We start from the raw sequence: 22,056 nt of genomic DNA on the forward strand, positions 1-22,056 counted from the left end.
GCTCGTCCTCGAGCGATCAAACTACACTTATAGACACGACCTTTTTAAGAAATTCTCCTAACTCATCACACCAAAAATCTTTAAAATAGACTAAGCACAACGGTATAACATCTTCACCTCAAGATTTGACTCGCAAGTACCATTCATTATTCACAACTCACTCACTTACTCTAACATGGAGGTCAATGACATTACCTTTCCTTCATGAATCAAGTGCCGTCACAATACAAAGATAGTAGTTCCCCACACACAATAAAAATTTAAGAACAATTAGGAACTTAAGATAGAAAGAATTCACTCACTCTCAGAAATTACATTCATATGCTACAAAAGATGCACCATAGGCTTGACCGTAGTGTACTACTCTTCTAATCGAGCTCATTCAGTCTAGGATCAAGTAGGACTTTAATTGGTTGTAATGTAGGCTACCGGTCGGGTATGATACATTTGGATATAAGAGTGACTACACCTCCCTAAGCACTTTAATACATATACTTTACCATTCAAGCCCATACTTATGTCAAACCAAAACTCCACCTTCACATCAATATATATTAACTCCATACTTCTTTAAGCACTATTACATCAAGAGTCACCACTATCAAAGAATATTTGTCTGCAATACAACTATTTTTTTCTTTCTTTTTTTTTTCAATTCAAATGACTCTTACTTTTTTAAAACAGTGCACCTTTCTCCTTATTTCATTAGTTCCACTCAAAAGCCAAACCAACCACCCCACACTTTAACTTTTACAAAGTTCATACAATTCAAGTGCTCATGAGAGGTTGAAAGGTTCACATAGATGGTTAATTCAAACAAAGGGTTAAGGCTTGTTATGCGGTATCCAAAGAAACAAGATTACATGCTCAAAGGGGTTAACTACGTTACATAACAATTAGGTGGGTAAAATATACATATCTTGTTCAAGAAAGAAATGCCTATATCACTTCCAAGACTGAACAAAACTACTATTTCGCTTTGCAAACACACGAGGCAAGTTCTAGACATCAAATGCAATGCGCAGAATACAACAAACCTCACACGCACATGGCACATGACTCACACAAGATTGGATCATCAAGCCACTCTAATCAAAGCAGTTAAGCAAATTACTACAAGAATCAAAAACTGAGCCTAAGCGTCACAACCAAAGTACATGCTATTCTCAAGGCATAACAAAGTCAAGAGATATTGCTTCAGTTCAATTCATGTCACACTAGCTTCTACTCCTAAAAAAATTAAAACTAACTACACCCGGTTCAAACAAAACCCTTGAAAAAGAATCGCGGCACAAAGAAAAACCAAGAGGGAATTACTACACTACCTACCAAAAAAATCTTTTTTTTAGACTTAAATCCCTCAAGAAAAAAATTTAATTAAACTAACACAACTAAAATTGTATAGAGAGTCACGCAGACAATCTCCTCAACCCACGCTTAAAATTGTGCATTGCCCCCAATGCACACCATAACTAATAATAGGGTAAAAGAAACTCCCTGGTAGGCCAAAGGCCGAAGCACTAGCAGCTCATGGGGTACTCAGTTCTCCTAGACCTGGTCCTTCGTGCGGGTACCTCACACTTAGTTCCAACCATCTGGTTTGCTGTTGGATCCTTCCAATAGCTTTGCTTTCCATGCTCCTAGAAAATCAAAAATCGACACTACAAAAATAATATAATTAAAAAAAACATAAAACTAGGTTGCCTCCCAACAAGCGCTTGATTTAACGTCGTGGCACGACGCGAATCACTTTCTGCCTCCAGTTTGAACTTATGAATTGGACCCCAAGTTTTGATTCTGCTTTATGATCATGCTCTTGGGGCGATACAAATTGTTGCGAGCCAAAAATTAAATGATACTTTCTGAACTTTTTGGCTTTCAACTGAGGAGTGTCATTTTGCCCAAACGGCCTTGAAAATTTCAAAATATAGGGCACATCTACCTCTTCCTTTGACTCTTGCATTGGCTCATACAGATCAGTTTCCATTTCATCATCTGAACATAATGTCGAGAAGTGTTTGGAATGAGGTCCAACGCGCTCAAATACATGAACTACAAGATTTTTAACCTCCTCCACACCGGTCACACCAGAGTCAACTAAATTTGTATCTTCAACGTCCCTGGTTGACTCTAGTATTACTTCTTCAACATCGGCATCCTCAAATTTTAGTTGGATAGATTATTAGTGTTCTACTCTGACCTCCTCCACTAGCATCTCCACGTATTTTTTTAAATCTTCAATTATAATGGCAATTTCTACAGCCAATTCATGCTCATATTGGCTACTATCCACAATGTAAGCTTGTTGCGCTTTACAAGGTTCAATTAGTTTATTCGCTTGAGCCTCCAAGTTGTGAATAGTTGCCTCTTGCATTTGTATCTGCAGTGGTTTCTTACCATATAGTTCCATGAAACACTTTAACATATCTTTAATCTCCTTCAAGTCAGCTTCCTATGGTTCTTTGTTCCTATTAACTTCACCAGAAAAAGTAGAACCATCATAGTAAGGGATTGGGGGTGGATAAGACAAATAATCACAACCATAAAAGTGACCATCTTGACCACCACACATATCACACACATTCCACACATAAGATTGAGTTGGTGCACATAACTCGCTCTTGGGAAAATTTTGACAATTCTGCAATGGGTGGTTTCCTTAACAATATGCATGAGGAGGATTAAAAGTAGAATTACTAACATCAAAACTCTCATAATTTCCGAGATGCCATTTTTTTAAAATCAACAAGTAAAACAAAATAAAAAAAATCAAATACAAAAAATAAAAATAAAAGTTCAAACTTGAAACCTAAAAATACGTACACCTACAGCTACACCGTTAGTTCTCCGGCAACGGCGCCAAAATTTGATCACGCCCAATTATGCCTTATAAAAAGGACTAAGCAGAAGTTGCAAATATAATCCGATTTAAAAGTCCGGAGTCGAATCCCACAGAGAACTAAGGCTTAGCTACAGTTGTTCAGTATCGCTAAGAAACACAAGTCCAAACAATTTTCTAATTATAAAGATTATAATATTATTTTTATCTAATTAACTAAAAAAATACTAGAGAGCAGTAAAACTATCAATTAACAAGGATAAGGATTGGAGACAAAATTAAGGAGGTCTAGAGTAATGATTTACCCTATTGTCGGAATCCTTTACACTACATTTTCTATAAATTTGCCTAAGTTTTCTCTACCGATCATGAGCATTCTGACTGTCGTAACTCTCTCCCAAGTAACTACCACAATTTACTAGACATATTCTCCTGAATTACGCTAGCAGTCATTAAGTACGGCTTACTCGGATCGCACCAAGGTTTCATTATCCCTAATCCCACCTTTAAACCCTCCGTATTGATCCCTCATATACGTTAGGAGTGATATTATTCAAAAACTACCCAAATATGCACTCTCTCCCTAGTAATAGACACTAAATAGGCACAGTCGATTGAGAGTTCTTCAACCAATAACAATAATAACGTAGTTGAACAAATAGATAAAATACTACAGCAAATCTATATTAACATAACAGGAAAATATCCTCCAAAAGGTTCCATCAAAATACTAGATAAAAAATTAGCTATTCATAATAGTATGTAAAACTACAATACTAGAATTCATAACCAATAATGAAAATAGGAAGAAGGAAGTGAAAAACTCGTAGAAGAATTCTCCGCCTTGCTCCTAGTGTGGTCTTGCCTCCTTAGGTCGAATCCCCGATCTCCTCAGCCTTCTTAGGTCTAAAGTCTATCAAAAGTGACATTTTTAGGACCATTTATATGTATAGAAAAAGACCTAAACGTGTAGTCCAAGTCCCAGTCAAACCAGGAGACGAATAAGTCCTTCAAAATTTGGAATGGACCTGGCCACAGGCCTGGCGTCGCCAGCCTTACGCCAGCCTCAACCTGGCCTTTGGCTTGCCTCGCCCGGCTAAAACCTGTTTGAGCTGGCTTTCGCCTGGCCTCTCCTTTTCACTGTTCTCAAGCACATAAAATAGACTCCATTACGCGTAAATAAAGTATAATTTATTATTAAAGCATGTAAAATGCAAAGGCACATAATGCATGAAACTATGGAATTATAGCCACACATCAATACCTTCTTTCAAATACAACGTAATTTCTATTCATGGTCTGACCGGTGTTAATCCCAGAAGCATAGTAGCCTTCACTGACAATCTTTGTATTCTGCAAGCCCCTTCAATGAAGAGGCCTCTGGAGATTGGTAAGGCTTGTGATAGGTTGTACCTTCTTTTCCCAAAATATATGAGAAACAAGTACTCAGGTTCTGCTGTTAGCAACTCAGTTTCTTGCCTTGGTAATAAGGCTCATTGCACACACAACTCACACTGTCACATTGATTCATCTGTCCATAGTTCATTGTCCACAAATAAGTGTGTATCTCATCCACCTGTAAATGGTCCATGTTTGAATAATAATACCTTAGTCTGAATTCTTGTGTATCACTTGATCATGATGTAAATGTTTTGTGGCATAATAGACTTGGGCATGTACCCTTTGTCAAAATGAGAGGATTTCCTCTATCCCCATCTCCTTTCCTTCAAAGTAACCCTTTCTTTGTCCCATTTGTCCAATGGCAGGCAGGGAAGACTACCATTTCTCCAGAAAACAAACTTTTCCACAGAAATCTTCCAACTACTGCACATAGACATATGGGGACCTTATCGTGTGGCAACACATGACAACTACAAGTACTTCCTTACATTGGTGGATGATTACCGTAGGTCCACTTGGACTGAGCTTCTCACATGCAAAAGTAATGCCTTACAAGTCATTAAAATATTTATTTATATGGTTGAAACCCAATTTAATACAAAAGTTAGAATAATCAGATCAGACAATGGCTTGGAGTTCACCAGTATAGAGGCAAGTATGTTTTTCTAATCCAAGGCATCATTCACCAAAAGACTTGCCCTTATACACCTCAACAGAATGGGATAGTAGAAAGAAAACATAAATATCTCCTGGAAACTGCCAGGGCACTCCCATTCCAATCAAAGTTACCTATAAAATACTGGGGTCAATGCTTCTTGTGTGCAACCTATATCATAAACAGATTACCCTCTTCCCACAGTTATCCTAAATCCCCATTTGAATTACTTCACAGGAGAAAACCAACATACTCTCACATGACAAGTTTTGGATGCCTGTGTTATCCTTCTGTACCAAAAGTGCATAGAGAAAAATTTGAACCTAGAACATCCCCATACATATTTATTAGTTATCCCTATGGTATCAAAGGGTAAAAGGTCTTATGTCTTGCCACTAAGAAGATATATGTTTCTAGGGATGCTGTCTTCATTGAGAATGTGTTTCCTTTTGCTATATCACCTGAAAAACACTTCATTTCCTTCTATTCTTAATTCTGTTCCATTCATTGATTATATTAAAAAAGGCACTGAACTTGCTTATGATAGTGATAATAGCACCAGTGTTACACATGGCCAATCCCAACCCTTGCATCCAACACCAGTTCACCCACTATGAATTCCTACAGTCCTTTACCACAACCTGAAACACCTTAATCTTCAACCCACACTTCATCACCAATAGCCTATCAGTCTGTTAACACACCTGTTTCCTTAAGGAAATCACAAAGACCACATAGGACACTTGTATATTACAAGACTACCTACACTCACTTCCTAAGCAAAGATCATCACCATCTGTTGCTCACAGCAACTTTGCTGTACCTTTCTCCCTTAATGTCCTATTCTATAACAATCATCATATAACCTCTGATGTCTTAAATCCTTAGAGTCAAAGTCTTGTGAGAGACATTTGCAGTGACATTGAACCCTCATCATATGAGGAAGCAGCTATGAATCCTGCTAGCAAACAACTATGAACCAAGAGTTTGAGGCATTACATGCCAACCACACTTGGAACCTAGTTCCCTTACCTGCTGGAAAGAAAGCCATAGGATGTAAGTGGGTGTATAAAATAAAACATAAAGCAGATGGTAGTGTAGAAAGACTCAAAGCTAGGTTGGTTGTAAAGGGTATAACCCAACAGGCTGGAATTGATTACACAGAAATATATTTCTGCAGAAGTTAAGATGATATCTGTGAGGTCCCTAATAGCCATCGCTGTCAAGAAAGGGTGGTTGATCGGGTCCAAGCCTACACTACTATTGAGTAGCGAGGGTGGTCGATGCAGTTTTAACCCAAGTAGGTCGTGATCGAATCCACAGGGAATTAATATTTAGAAATAGGTTTATATCTAAGCTAGATGCGGGCTTTGAGCCTAATTACACTTCCACAAGTTTGGGTTTGATTTCTACTTCTAACTTTACTCTAAAGATTGCAATAATTGAAACTAAGGACATTATTTTTGTTGTTGTTTTTCAAGTGTTTAAAGAGACTAGGGTCGTGACTTCTACATAGGTGGATATCTAACGGGTAGCAAAATCTAGGGCAAGCTTGATTAGTTGGGATCGTAATATAGCTATCACACTTGGGCACTCACTCTATACCTCTCCGTAGTTTGAGTGATTTTACCCAATTTGACTTTCTCAAGTCCAAATGGGTATTCATACAAATCAAGTGATCCTAGCTCAAGTCGGGTATTACTATCTCTAGGTTTAACCCTTTAATTGGGGCTATCAATTTCTTGAGTTCATTCTGATTCCTTGTTAGCCTAGTTGTCCTAGACTTAGTCCATCTTTCTCAAGACGAGACTAAGTCATAAAGGCATGAATCAATGTTTGCAACCATTAGTTCTGTAGTTCTAGCAAGAACTAGGCTAAATATCACTAACCCATTCACATTCAAGCCCTAAAGTCAAATACCTATTAAATACCCACACTAGGGTTGGGTCATAACCCTAGTTATGGGTTTAGCTACTCATGGAAATAACAGAAATTAAAGATGAAATGAAGTTAAAATCCATACTATTAATTTTTGGAATGAAAATCTAATGTTAAGAAGTGAATCTAGTACAAAATTTCCGAAAACAGAATGCTCGGTTGTTTCACGTGCTTATACAAAACATAACATAACCTAAAAATGACAAAAAGTTCTATTTATACTAAGCTAAAAATATCTGACAAAATTGCCTCTGCGGAGGTTATGCGACCGTATAATTCTGATTGTGGCCGCAATCTTGCTTTTGCGGCCGCATAATTCTGATGTGGTCGTGTTTTTCTCTTTTGGATCTCGGTTGAGCTGAACTTTCGCGGACCACATAATTCTAAGTGCGGCCACGCTCCAGATTATACGGCCGCATAAAAGTGATGCAGTCCGCACTTGCTTGAGTTTGGCTTGAAATCAACTCTCTGATTCTTCATCTTGCGGACCAACAATTTTGATCGCCGCCACACAAGGGATTTTTGCGGCCGCACAATTATGGTGCGGTTTGCACTCCTCTCTTTCGCTTAAGTTGCCAGCTTTCTGAATCTTAGTCCTCGCGGTCTGCGTAATTTTCATTGCGGCCGCACAGGGACTTTCGCAGCCGCATATTTCTGGTGCGGTCCGCTCTCATCTTGTAGCCTGAAGTTGAAACTCTCTGAATCTCCCTTATGTGGACCGCATAATTTTGATCGCGGCCGCACAATGGCTTTTGCGGCCGCACAATATTTGTGCGGTCCGCGCTTCAGGCTTCTTTGTCTAGTCTTTGTTTTGTTCAACTTTTGACTCCTTTGTGAGTTGGTTTTGATTCCTTTGGCTTATTTTGAACAATTCCTGCAGGCAAGCACATTTCCTTAGTTTCCGGAAATACCTTTAAATATTTTTGGACTAAAACACAAGTAAAAGAGAGCAAATAATAGGTTAAAATCCCTACTTATCAACTCCCCCAAACTTAAGCTTTTGCTTGTCCTCAAGCAAATAAGGTAATTCCCACCTCCACTAAAACAAAAGTATATTTCAGCTGGCCTAAGGTGAATCAATCATGCATCAATTAGGACTAACAATTACCCTCAACACAAATGAATTATCAACAACACCATGTTTTGACCTTTTGAGTACCATAGTTCTGATGTGACACTAGAGCATCAAGAGTTGACTTAATTCATCAAGGAAGCTCGCTCTATTACGTTTGTCATTGTGGAACCCAAACTCCTCCTCCTCTACTCTCCATAAGCAAATCTCACTTTAGAATGTAACACTCAAAACAAGGATTGTAAAGAAGTACGCTCATCTCTCTGAAAAGAATGACACAAGTCCGGCTCTAAGTACCATAAGCTTGCCCCTTATGTAAATCACCACTAATGTAGGCTCACTCAAATCAAAATCATATAGGAATTTTGCAGGAATGTAATGAAGGCTTTTGAATCAAGGTAGGACTTATCGATATATGATGGTTTCGTCTTTCCTTAAGCACTCCATTTTCTCATTTCGGCTCATACTTTCTTGACTCTTTGAGTCATTTTCTTCTTCCTAGGGGAACTAGAGAGACACTGTCACTCTTTCTTGCTCATGACAATCATTTTTCTCCTTTTCTAATCATTTCATGCCTTTCATCATTGCTTTCTTTGAATCCCTTCAACTTTCTATCTTATTCACTTTCTTTTTGGCCTTTCTTTCTTTTCTTTGCCTTCCTTTTTCGTTATTTCTTTTTGTTCTTTGTGCTTTTTATCACTTTCACATTCCTCGTCTCTCCCCCAAACTTATCCCAATTGTCTATCAAGAATGCCAAGGAAAGATCGGGTGCCAAGAGAAGGTCATTATAGAACGGATAAAGGCTTGTAACGTGGTTATTGAAAGAAAAAGGGCTTCGAATTAAAGGGGTTGACTAGGGATATCACATTAGTAAGCTATGGAAGCTTTCAAGTTTCAAATTGGATCAAGGAGAGCCTACAATCATTTCTCAAGTCAAGCTAAACTTAGAATTTCGCCTAGACAAGCATTCAGGGCAAGTTCTAGACTTATTGGCATGGAACTTGGACTTGCAATTCAATATCTCACCTCTCAAGCTGCTGGGTTGTTAAAGAGAACAGAGTCGAGGGCCCATAACAACCCTACCTAAGATCGAACATCACAAATGGATCAAAGAAATTACTCGATGATTGTTTTAGTCAACACAAGAGTCTAAAGGTCACAACTAGAGCTATTCTTTGCCAATCAACTTCTTTCTAACCATAAGGTCGAAGGTAAATGTGTTAGTACCAAGTGAAGCCTTCTTGAGACACTTTTATTCATTACTACTATATATACCAAAACATAAAGAAAACGGACTCAATCTCTTAAGAAGGTTGTCACGCCATCCATTGTTGGGAAGAGCCACCCGGTTCACACAACATCCACCTTTGGAAAGAACCATGGCATTAAGAAAACCAAAGGCATATTGTCAAGACAAAACTTAAAAGGAAGCTAACAAATTAAAAAGAAGCCACTAAAGTAAATAAGAAACTATGCTACTAAGGGAAAATAACGAAAGAAGTTACGAAGGAAACTACGGAAATTAAACTGAATATATACAAACTTGAGGTAAAGCGAATATATACATAAATGAAAATGAATATATACATCAAATGGTAAAAATATATACATACCAAAAGTGAAAATAAAGCTAAAGAAAAATAGTGTAATGGTTATTACATACCAAATGTCATCGAATCAAAATGGACCACCCCCAAATGAAAAATAGCATTATCCTCAATGCTCATAACAATTAAGAACAGGGAAAAGGGTTAGAGAGTAGAGAAAACTCCCTATGTGGTCTCTGTCTGCATCAGGTCCTCAACATGAACAGGGTCCTTAGCATGCATGGGGTCATCAACACCCTCCGTATCCTCTAACTGGATCTCCACTTCCTCTGATTGGGGGACTACGGGGTTACTGAGCATCTGAATCAGCTCCTCAGCAGTGTGTGATGTTGCAACCAACTCCTCAGACTGGTCAGCTACTGCCTCTGGTGCCTCAGGCTCTGCTACATGTGCTGCTGGGACTGTTTGCTCCATGAGAAGGTCCAGTGGGATATCACCAGCAGAAGCAATCTTGTCAACGTCTTTGTTCAAATTCTCCACCGATTCCTTAGATGCCTGAGTCTTTCGCATCTTTTTCACCTGCTTCCCCAAATCCTTGATTATCTTCCCATGTGTATCAAGAGTCTCCCGGATCTTCTTCTAGTCGTCTAGAATCTTCTTCTGGTTGTCCAGAATCATCTTCAATGAGTCATCAACTGATGGAGGTACCTGAAGTGCTATTGGGGCTGAAGACTGTGCTGTCACTACACAGGATATGGCAGTCAGCTTTCTGGTAGCTGCCTACATCCAGTTATTGAGACTGGAGAGTGTCTGGGAAACCCTCAGTACAGTCTGAGGGTAGGTAGAAGATGAAGGCACTAACAGTGGCACTAAGATAGATGGTCCGGAAGATGGAGGAGGCATGGCTGCTGCTCCAGTAGAAGTACCGGCTGCTGTGGAGGGCTCGGCAACTAACCCAATGGCCACTACCCCTGGCTCTTCAGACTGGCCAGTGGAGGTAGTAGCTTTACCCTTGAATTTAGGGTTGTCCGCTCCCTGGAGGTGATACTATGAGAAAGGCTTTTTAGCCTTCACCTCCACATCAAAATGTCTCGTCTCTACCCTTTGATCTTGGAAATACTCAATGAGGAAGTTGGGGTAGGGATACGATCTTTCTTCTTTCTGGACTGCATTGGAGATGTTGTAGGACATCAAGTTCCCCACATTAATAGGATAGCCTTCCATGATGGAAGCTACCAATACTGCCTGGGGAAGTGGAAGGACATTCTCATGCTGGCATGGGTCAAGACGGTTGCACACGAATGTTTGCCACCCTTTTGCTTCAAAGTTAAGGGTGGCTCTGACAATCTGCACTCCTGTTGTGAGCCATGCTGGTGTTGTCCCCGAAATAGCAAGTATCTCAGTTAGCCATGGGCGAACTGCATCACCCAAGGCTAGCTTCTCCAGGTATTGCACATCCTCAACCTCCTCAAACCCTACATAAATGTTCAGTGCATGGCCACCAAACTAGATTTTCAAGTTTCGGACCTTCATCACCTTTGTACCCTTTTTGATGTGGGCAATATTGGCATAAAATTCCTTGATGAGGTATTCATTGGCATCTTGCAAACGGCTGGTGAACTATTTCCATCCTTTTCTTTCCATGAATTGCTTTAGGACATTCAGATTGTGTTGGCTTAGGTCTTTGGTTATGAATTGTTGCTCAAGAGTGAGCGACCTTTCGGACCACCATTCCCGAAACTTGGCATACGCCTTCTCACTTACAAATCTATTAGCCCACACCTCTGGTTTCCTTGATCTAGCCAGGCCTCCCACAATTGTATCACCTCCTCTCTCCTGTCATCCGGGACCTCATCATCATCATCTAAATTGATTGGGATAGCTGTTGTGGCAGGTGTTGTAGCAGGTGGGGAAGATGGTTCAGATGCCTGACTACCTCCCTCTGAGCCAGCAGAAGAACTAGAGGCGGAGGTAGGTTCATTGACTAAACGGAGTCTATCGGGGAATTGTTGTGATTGTGCCCCCCGTTGAGGTTGTACAGAATCCCCCACAGAAGTTTTCCGGGTTGGGAGGTATTCACTGGTGTCTGAGGAATCAGGGTCTCTATTGGGTATAGCTTTCTCGTTGATGACCTTCTGAACTGTCAGTGGTAGGTTGGGTTTGCCTCGACCCCGGCCTCGGGAGGGTTCTGCCCTCCCTTTAGAAGTATCACCTCGACCACGTGAACGCACCATTGTCTCCAACACACAAATAGTGAAATTCAGTTAGAATTGGGGTTCAACATGAGTTATTGAATCACGGTAGAAAAGAAAGACAATGCTTCTCTGAACAGGGCAGCACGGACCGCACAAAAGTGAGTGCGGCTGCGGACTGCCCATCGCGGACCGCACAAAAATGAGTGCGGCCACGTAATACCCATCGTGGACCGCACAAAATTGGGTGCGGTCGTGGAGATCCCAAGTTTAGACTACTGCTTCTCTGAAATTAACCAACCGCGGACCATAAAAAATTGAGTGTGGCTGCACAACACTCATCGCGGACCGTACAATTTTGAGTGCGGCCGCATAATCATTTTGTTGGGTCTCTGAAGTTCAATTGTGCGGACTGCACAAAACTGAGTGCGGCCACAAAAACCAACCACGGACTGCACAAAATTGAGTGCGGACGCACAATTTTAGCAACCACAAGTGCCTTCAATCTAGGGTATCGCGGACCGCACAATTTTGTATGCGGCCGCATACCCTAGCACGGACCGCACAAAAAATGTGTGCGGCCGCGAAATTCAACTCTGAGCGGCACTGAAGTACGATTAATACTAGTATTTTCACTAATTAGGCATGATTTGTGGCAATTAAACAATAAAAGCTACTAACCCCAGCCTCCATTATGCATTCAAACACTACCCACATGTTTCTCAGCACGAATTAAGCATCAATTTTACATTTATGGCATGAACCTAACCCTAGATAAAAAGAAAACTAAACCAAAGAGAAAGGAAAAGAAAATATGAAATTAATTCAATGAAATCAACATACCAGTAGTGAAATGTAGTAAGAAATCAACACTTGATGAATATGGGACGAGATTGAAAACCAGAAAGAGTACACTGTGCTTTAGTCTAGCTTGAGAGGTTAGAATGTGTAAAATGTGAATAGTCTCAAAAGGTCCTATTTATAATTTAACCATGGTGGCCCACCGACTTACCTGAGTGCGGCCGCACAACTTTGGTGCGGTCTGCACTCTTTACCTTTTTCTCACTCAGCGGTGGAATCAGTGGCGCGATCCGCATAAAAATGGCTGCGGCCGCAAATCCTTAAGAGATTTTGTTAGGCCAAACTTTAGAGAGTTGGCATTTTCCCTATTCCAGTTGCGCGACCGCATACAGAATTGTGCGGCGGCAGAGGGCTTGTGCGGTCCGAATAATTCTGGCGCGGTCCGCACAATTTCACCACTTGGCCAATTTTTTTTCCTTGTCAATTTCCTGCACTGTATACACTTCACAACCTGTTAGTCCAAAACAAAGCCTAATCTTAGAAGAAAATCAAAAGAGATAAAAAACACATGGGTTGCCTCCCAAGAAGCGCCTGATTAACGGCACGACGCATGTTGCCATCATTCATTTGAAATGGATCAATGCCACAACGTGGCCATCATCAACCTTACCAAGGTAGTGCTTCACCCAGTGCCCATTGACTCTAAAGGTCTCACCTTTCTTGTTTTTCAAATCTAGAGCACCGAAAGGAGGCACATGTACCACTTCAAAAGGACCACTCCACTTTGACTTTAGCTTTCCCGGAAACATCCGTAACCGAGAGTTGAATAAGAGAACAAGGCCACCTTCTTTGAATTCTTTTTTCCGGATATACTTATCATGTAGGTACTTCATCTTGTCCTTATACAAGGACGAACTGGAGTAAGCATGGAACCGAAAATCATCAAGTTCATTCAATTGCTCCACCCGAAGATTGGCAACTACATCTCACTCAAGGTTCAATTTCTTCAATGCCCACATGGCCGTATGCTCTAATTCCACCGGGAGGTGACATGCTTTCCCGAATACCAACCGATAAGGAGACATACCAATTGGAGTCTTGTAAGCTGTTCTATAGGCCCAAAGAGCATCGTCAAGTTTCCTTGACCAATCAGTCTGGTTTGCATTGACAGTCTTGGATAGAATACTCTTGATCTCCCTGTTGGAGACTTCAACCTATCCACTTGCCTGGGGATGATAAGGGGTTGACACCTTGTGAGTGACACCATACTTGGAGAGTAAAGTGTCGAAAGCTTTGTTTCAAAAATGAGAACCCCCATCACTAATGATGGCTCTTGGTGTGCCGAACCTTGTGAGTATGTTTTTTTCCAAGAAAGCCACCACACTCGTGCTTCATTGCTGGGCTAAGCCACAACTTCAACCTATTTGGAAACGTAATCCACAACAACAAGAATATAGGTATTCCCACACGAACTCACAAATGGACCCATAAAGTCTATGCCCCATACATCGAAAATATCAATCTCAAGGATGGTGGGGAGAGGCATCTCATTTTTCTTGGAAATCCCACCGGCCCTTTGGCAATCATCACAATGCTTAACGAGCTCGCTAGCGTCTTTGTACAAGGTAGGACAATAGAATCCACAGCTTAGGACCTTTGTAGCAGTTCTCGCCCTACCATGGTGGCCACCATAGGGCGAAGAATGGCAAGCTTCAAGAATACCCAATTGCTCTTCTTCCGGAACAATCAGTGCAAATTTTGAAAAGATATGGCTCGTCCCAACCTATTTGAGCTTCTTCCTTTCATTTGAAGATAACTCATTCGGGAAAATTCCACTCACAAGATAGTTAGCCACATCGGTGAACCAAGGCATCTCGGTCAAAGACATGGAAAGGACTTGTTCATCCGGAAATGAATCATTGATCTCAAGACCATCATGGGGCCTCCCCTCCTCTTCCAATCGGGACAAGTGGTCCATCACTTGATTCTCACTCCCTTTGCGGTCTATGATTTCAAGATCAAATTATTTTAGAAGAAGTACCCACCGCATCAATCTAGCTTTTGAGTCCTTTTTACTCATCAAATAACGAAGTGCCGTGTGATCGGTGTGAACAATCACTTTGGTACCCATGAGGTACAGGCCGAACTTTTCCATAGCAAAGACAATGACTAAGAGTTCTTTCTCGGTCACCGTATAGTTGAATTGGGCGTCGTTCATGGTCTTACTAGCATAGTAGACCGGATGGAATATCTTGTTGATTCTTTGCCCCAATACCGCTCCTACCGCCACGTCGCTAGCATCCACATGAGCTCAAATGGTAAGCTCTAATTTGGTGCGGTAATTATGGGAGTGGTAGTCAACCTATACATGAGTAGCTCAAATGCCTTCATACAATCATCATTAAACACAAATTTGGCATTTTTTCCAACAACTTGCACAAGGGGTTCACCACTTTTAAGAAATCCTTGATGAACCGACGGTAAAACCCTCGTGACCTAGAAAGCTCCTCACTCCTTTTGACGGAAGTAGGCAAAGGGAGTTTTGATATCACTTCAATTTTTGCTTCATCCACTTCAATACCACAATGAAGATCTTGTGGCCGAGGACAATGCCCTCCTTGACCATAAAGTGGCACTTCTCCCAATTAAGCACCATGTTGGTCTCTTCACAACGTGCCAATACCTTATCAAGATTATCCAAACACGCTTCAAAAGAATCCCCCGCAACAGAGAAATCATCCATGAAAACCTCGAGAAAGTCCTCCACCATATCCATGAATATTGCCATCATACACCACTAAAAAGTAGCTGGTGCATTACATAAACCAAACGGCATCCTCGAGAATGCAAATGTGCCATACAGACAAGTGAAGGTGGTCTTTTCTTGGTCTTTAGGTGCAATAAGAATCTGGTTATATCCGGAATACCCATTCAAGAAGCAATAATAAGCACGTCCGGCTAGCCTATCCAACATCTGATCAAGAAATGGAAGCGAAAAATGGTCTTTCCGAGTAACTTTGTTGAGCTTCCTATAATCCATGCATACTCTCCAACCGGTGACAGTTCATGCGGGGATTAACTCATTTTTGTCATTTGTAATAACAGTTATGCCCCCTTCTTTGGGACACATTACACCAGTGAAGTCCATGAACTATCAGAAATGGGGTAGACAACCCCAGCATCCAACCACTTGATGATCTCTTTCTTGACTACCTCTTGCAAGGCCTCATTCAACCTTCTTTGATGTTCCACGGAGAGTTTGGCATCCTCGTCCAATATGATTTTGTGCATGCGGTCTTATACCTCGAATATCCGCCAATGTCCAACATATTGCCTTCTTCCTCCTTTGGAGTACCGCAAGGGTGGAATCTACCTGCACGTTAGTTAAGCATGAGGAAAGCATAACAGGTAAAGTGGAACAAGGACCTAAGAACTCATACATGAGGTGTGAAGGAAAGGGCTACAACCCCAACGTGGGAGGCTCCTCGATTGAGAGCTTTGTTGGTGGAGTCTTCCAGTTCTCAAGGTCCAAGGAAAGTTTTCCGGGCTCATATGTATATGATCCCATTCCTTGCAAAGCATTGACACATTCTACCAAGCCTTCCTTCTCATCCTTATCATGATTCAATAATACAGCTTCCAATGGGTCTTCAACATTAATCATAGCACCTGTGTCATCAACAATTACTTCAGTCACAAGATCCACAAACGAACACACTTCGTTGCTATTAGGCTGCCTCATTGACTTGCAAACATGGAACACAACTTTTTGATCGCCCACCCGGAAGGTGAGCTCCCCAGCTTCCACATCAACTAAGGCCTTACCTGTAGCTAGGAAAGGTCTCCCCAAAATATTTGCTCCTCAAAGTTAACCTCACAGTCAAGTATCATAAAATCTGCGAAAAGTATGAACTTGTCCACCCGAACTAGCACATCATCAATTATCCCCAATGGCCTCTTCATTGTCCGGTCCGCCATTTGCAACCTCATGGATGTGGGTCTTGGTTTCCCAATCCCCGATGTCTTGAATACATAATAGGGCATCAAGTTAATGCTTGCCCCCAAGTCACACAAAGCTTTGGCGAAATCGGCACTACCAATAGTGCATGGGATTGTAAAGGCACCGGGGTCTTCTAACTTTTGAGCCATGTGCACAATGGCACCACTTGATGTGTCATTTTGATCATTTCACAGTTCATTAATCTCTTCTTTGTTACCAAGTCCTTCATGAACTTGGCATATCCAGGCATTTGTTCTAAGGCTTCAACCAATGGTACATTTATGGACAAACTTTTCATCATATCAATGAATTTCTTGAATTGATTCTCATTGTTTTGCTTTGCAAGCCTTTAAGGATATGGTGTAGGAGGCCTTGGCAAAGGAGCCTTGGCTTTGGGCACTAACGGATCCGGTATGTCTATCACATGTTTCCTAGATGGGTTCACATCATCTTGTGTCTCCTCCACATTTTCATCAATGTCTATCCTCACTTCATCATTTACTTGAACATCATTGCTTGGCTCATCATCATCTTGCATCACCACATCATCATTCACAATCTTTCTTAAGTTTGAGGTACTAGCAACTCCACCTTTCCCACTTCTTGTAGTCACCACCATAGCATGCCCCATATTGTTCCCACCCTTCGGGTCTACTACCGTATCACTTGGTAGTGCCCCCTTAGGGCGAGTATTAAAGGCTTGAGAAATTTGGCCAAGTTGGACTTCCAAGTTGCAGATAAAAGTGTTGTGGGATGCTAATTGGGCATCAGAGTCGGCATTTTTCTCCATCATTCGCTTGAACATGTTTTGAATCTGTCCCATCTCATTGTTGGAAGAACTAGGTCCTTGTGATAAATATGGAGGCGGGTTGTTCGGTTGTTGATACATCGGGGGCCTTTGAAAGCCCGACCCCCGATTTCCTTGATTATTGTTGTTCTAACCCCCTTGATTGTTATTGCCTCCCCAATTACTATTATTGTTGCCACCCTAATTGCCTTGATTTCCTTGATTACCCCAATTTTGAATGTTGTTGTTCCCCTAATTGCCTTGGTTGTTGTTGTTGCCACTATTTCAATTTCCTTGTTGACCTTTATTGCCCCAATTTTCTTGGTTTCCCTGTGATCTCCACTGTTGTTGATTTGGATCATTGCTCCGTTAACCTTGATGATTGTTGACATATTGAACCTCTTCACTTTGATCATCATATGAATCATCTTGATTGTACCCACTACCACTTTGCTCAAATTGATCCGAATTGTTTTGAACTTGTTTACCTCGTTGCCTTCTCTTGTTGACCATCATGTTCACTCCTTCCATGGCATTCACTTCTTTTGGCCCTTGAACTTGTTGAAGTTGAGCCTTGGCCAATTGATTCATTGTGGTTGTCAACTCCGCTATAGCTTGTCCGTGATCATGTAGCTCCCTGTGTAGGTGAATAACATTTGGGTCACCTTGAGGTACATTAGCTCTACTTTGCCAAGCCGAAGAGGTCTCCGCCATCTCATCCAATATTTCACAAGCTTCGGAATACGGTGTGGTCATGAAATTACCCCCGGCGAGTTGATTCACCACACACTAATTAGTTGTATTGATCCCCCTATAAAAGGTTTGTTGGATCATGGCCTCGTCATGTCGTTGTTAGGGCACTCTTTGACCATTGTTCGGTACCTGTTCCAAATCTCATGTAACGGTTCATTTGGCTCTTGTTTAAAAGCACGAATCTCATCTCTTAGCATTGCCATATGTCCGGGAGAAAAGAACTTTGCGATGAACTTCTCGGCCAACTCATACCAAGTGTGTATGGAATAGTTGGGTAACCTCTTTAGGTAATCCAAAGCCTTCCCCTTTAGAGAAAATGGTAAAAGCCTTAACCTCAATGCGTCCTCGGAGACATTAGTATGCTTGCTCCCCCAGCACCTGTCAACAAAACCTTTGAGATGCTTATAGGCATTTTGGTGTGGAGCTCCGGTGAAGAAACTCCTCTGTTCCAACAGTGTAAGCATGACATTGGTTATTTGAAAGTTGTCTGCCCTAATTCGGGGCAGGACTATTTCACTCGCATAGCCTTCATTGGGCAACAGCCTATGTGCTACCCTTGGATGAGGTAGGGGAAGGTTTGGGAAGTTGTCATGAGGCTGGCGGCCTCTCCTTTGTACTTGAGGTTCAAGATGAACCTCATCCACTTGTTCGTCATCTACCTCCTCCCCAATGGTATATTCCCGAGGGCTTCGTTGTTAAGAGCCATTTGGTACCTAAAAGTAACTAACACACAAACTTAGAAAAATCGAAGGAAAGAAAAACAAAACACACAAATACTAAGATATATAGCTAAGACCGTCTAACTCCCCGGCAACGGTGCCAAAATTTGATCGGGTCCAAGCTTACACTACTATTGAGTAGCGAGAGTGGTCGATGCAATTTTAACCCAACTAGGTCGGGATCGAATCCACGGGGAGTTAATGCTTGGAATTAGGTTTATATCTAAGCTAGATGCGGTCTTTGAGTCTAATTACACTTCCACAAATTTGTGTTTGATTTCTACTTCTAACTTTACTCTAAAGATTGCAATGATTGAAACTAAGGACAATATTTTTGTTGTTGCTTCAAGTGTTTAAATAGACTAGGGTTGTGACTTCTACCTAGGTGGATATCTAACGGGTAGCAAAATCTAGGGCAAGCTTGATTAGTTGGGATTGTAATATAGCTATCACACCCGGGTACTCACTCTATACCTCTCGGTAGTTTGACTGATTTTACCCAATTTGACTTTCTCAAGTCCAATGGGTATTCATACAAATCAAGTGATACTAGCTCAAGTCGGGTATCACTATCTCTAGATTTAACCCTTTCATTGGGGCTATCAATTTTATGAGTTCACCCCAATTCCTTGTTAGCCTAGTTGTCCTAGACTTAGTCCCACTTTCTCAAGTAGAGACTAAGTCATAAAGGCATGAATCAATGTTTGCAACCATTAATTCTATAGTTCTAGCAAGAACTAGGCTAAATATCACTAACCCATTCACATTCAAGCCCTAAAATCAAATACCCACACTAGGGTTGGGTCACAACCCTAGCTATGGGTTTAGCTCACTACAAGAAATGAGATTTTTTTTTGTCACGACTTTTAGCAGCGACAGATATAATTGCTACAAAAGAAAGGGTTTTTATGGCGACCAAAAAATGTTGCCACAAAAATGATAGATTAGTAGCGATCCTTACAGTCGCCATAGAAAATAACATATATAGTAGCGACTATATGTTGGTCGCCACAAAATATGAACTTAAGAACATGGATGAAAAAGTATTTGTAGCGAACTTGAAGAAGTTGCCTCTAAAAAGCTTTTGTGGCGACTTCTTCGCTACTAAAAGTGGAGTTTTTGTGGCAACCTTTATGTCACTTCTAATTCTTTTATTTTGACATTTGATTTTGTGAAAACTCAAAATGGTTCACCCCCACCAGTTCAGACCCAAAATTTCCTCTCTCGTTTCCCCCAAATCCCATTTTCCCCAATTCCCTCTTCCCCCTTCCATATTTCATCTTCCTCAAAAAATAGATTAATGTTTCTCACTGAACTCGTGTTCCCCAACATTAAAGGAATCCATTTTCCTCTCAGCCGAAAAAAATTCAATCTCATTTCTGTAAAGAGGAGTAGATTTGAAGGAGGTAGCAGAGGTCTATTTACCAAAAGCTAAAATTTGAGTAACATTGAGGTACAAATCATTCTTTTGTGTTGGTTTGATTTGGTTTCTTTCGAGTCGATTTGGCTGTTTTTTCTTGCATATCATATTTCATGAAAATACTCACATTTCCAGTCAATTCCAATTTATGTGCTTTCGAAGCAACGAAATAAATAAATTTCGACAATTCCAGATCTTGTGACTTCCTATTTCTAGGGTTTCATTGGTTCTCGCAGCTACTGTTGCACGGGAGGTTAAGCTGAGGTCTTTCTTTTCTATTTTAGGGTTTGTTATGCTATTTCTGCATTTTGTCGATCTTTCTGGATCTCTGAACAACTCTTGTTTTGTTGCCCTTGAAGGTTTTTCTGCTTGTAAAACAGGTGATCGACCGCGACCAGTACCATTTTTCTTCAGCTAGAGAAAATTTCTTTGGGGGTAAGTCAAATCTAGTTCTTTTGATGATGAATTGAATTTAGCCACTGAATTGTGTGTGTATTGTTACTACATCTAATTAGTTGTTTCTACATTTTTATTTCTATCAATTCTTTGTTCTGCTTCTTCTTTTGTTTATTTCAATTCTTTGTTTTGCTTATCTTTACTCTCTCTATGTGCGCGTGTTTTTGTTTTTTGTTTTGGCCTTTTATCTTTTATTGCAGAAGACTTGGAAAAGTTAAGGGACATCGAAATATCTGGGAAAATGAGAGAGTCCACCAACAACATAGAAGCAGTAATGAAAAGTCTAACTCTTCATCTGGTAGTTTGTACTCCTACGAATGATAGAGTTATATGCATGCATATGAAAGTCCACTTTGTACTCTTCATCTAGTAGTTTCACTTTGAAGTTAGTAAACTATAGTTGGAAAAGCACTTATTAGAAGAAGAAACAGAGAGAACATAGTGCAAATTGGGACAGCCTTAGGAATATGAAACATGACTCAATTTATATCAGCTACTCAAGAATTATTTCAAATGGTATGTTGTCAAACTATTCTTCCATCACAAAACTATGATATGACATCTATGAGATTTTTTTCTATCACAGAGAATATGATTAGTGTATAAGCAATAAAGAAAATTCATATTTTATATATGTATCATTGGTTGTTGGTATGTATTTATCATTTTTAATAGTTTGGGCACTTACATATGAGATAAACTAATTTTGGTCATCATTGTTAACGTGCTTTTTAAAAATATATTGACATGGTTACATCATTTCACTTGGGAGCGGCTAATATTATTTTCTTCTGATTTTATTTAGGGATTTTCGCTCCCTCCTTTGGCTGCATTCTAGGACATGAGAGCTTCTTGCTGCATTTTGAGGCCATATATTTTTCCGGAGGAAATGATGCTAGCAAAGGAGCTCAAATAGAATTTATTTTTGCTTTTTCTTTACGACGTTTCATGTGTATTCACAAATTCTATGTTATGAATTTTTAATAAAAATCTTTGATCACTTTGTTTGACAAATGCTTTGAATGGTGTCTCTTCTAATACAGTTGTGTAATTTAAATAGAAATATTGTTGCAAGTTAATTGTTTTAAGAAAAATAGTAAAAAATTAAGTTTTAGTAGCGACGTTTCATACAATAGTGACGATAAGAGCTGCCAATGAAAGTGTAATAGCTATAGCCGCCACAGAAAGTTATTCTTCAGTGGCGACCAGACAAAAATCTACCTTGTCATTGCGGATCTTCCGTACCTATTGTAGCGACTAAGCTCGCCACTAATGGATATGTTTTGTGGCGACCTCTAGGAGTCGTTACAAATAACATTCTGTGACGGTTTTGCTTGGAGCGACCCAACTGTCGCTTCTAATTGGTATCAGTGGCGACTTTTCGATACCACCAACTTGAGGGAGGGGGAGGGTATTGAGATTGGCTAATTATATAAAATGGCTAGTTAGTTGTAAAGTGGTTAGTTAAATGCAAAG

At 40.5% G+C, this 22,056-nt stretch overlaps 1 long non-coding RNA gene across 4 annotated transcripts; it reads left to right on the forward strand.

Moving 5' to 3' along the window:
• Positions 1-19,861: 19,861 nt before the first annotated feature.
• LOC109236950 lies at positions 19,862-21,594 on the forward strand. Of its 4 annotated transcripts, none has more exons than XR_002069570.1 (4): positions 19,862-20,157; positions 20,318-20,559; positions 20,781-20,878; positions 21,386-21,594. It is a non-coding gene; the product is annotated as an uncharacterized LOC109236950 (long non-coding RNA). The 4 variants fall into 4 exon arrangements; XR_002069569.1 differs by having other exon boundaries at positions 19,864-20,157; positions 20,484-20,559; XR_002069572.1 differs by having other exon boundaries at positions 19,864-20,157; positions 20,484-20,559; positions 20,781-20,851.
• Positions 21,595-22,056: the final 462 nt, after the last annotated feature.

The sequence above is a fragment of the Nicotiana attenuata genome, unplaced genomic scaffold (assembly GCF_001879085.1).
Source record: "Nicotiana attenuata strain UT unplaced genomic scaffold, NIATTr2, whole genome shotgun sequence".
NCBI lineage: Eukaryota > Viridiplantae > Streptophyta > Magnoliopsida > Solanales > Solanaceae > Nicotiana > Nicotiana attenuata.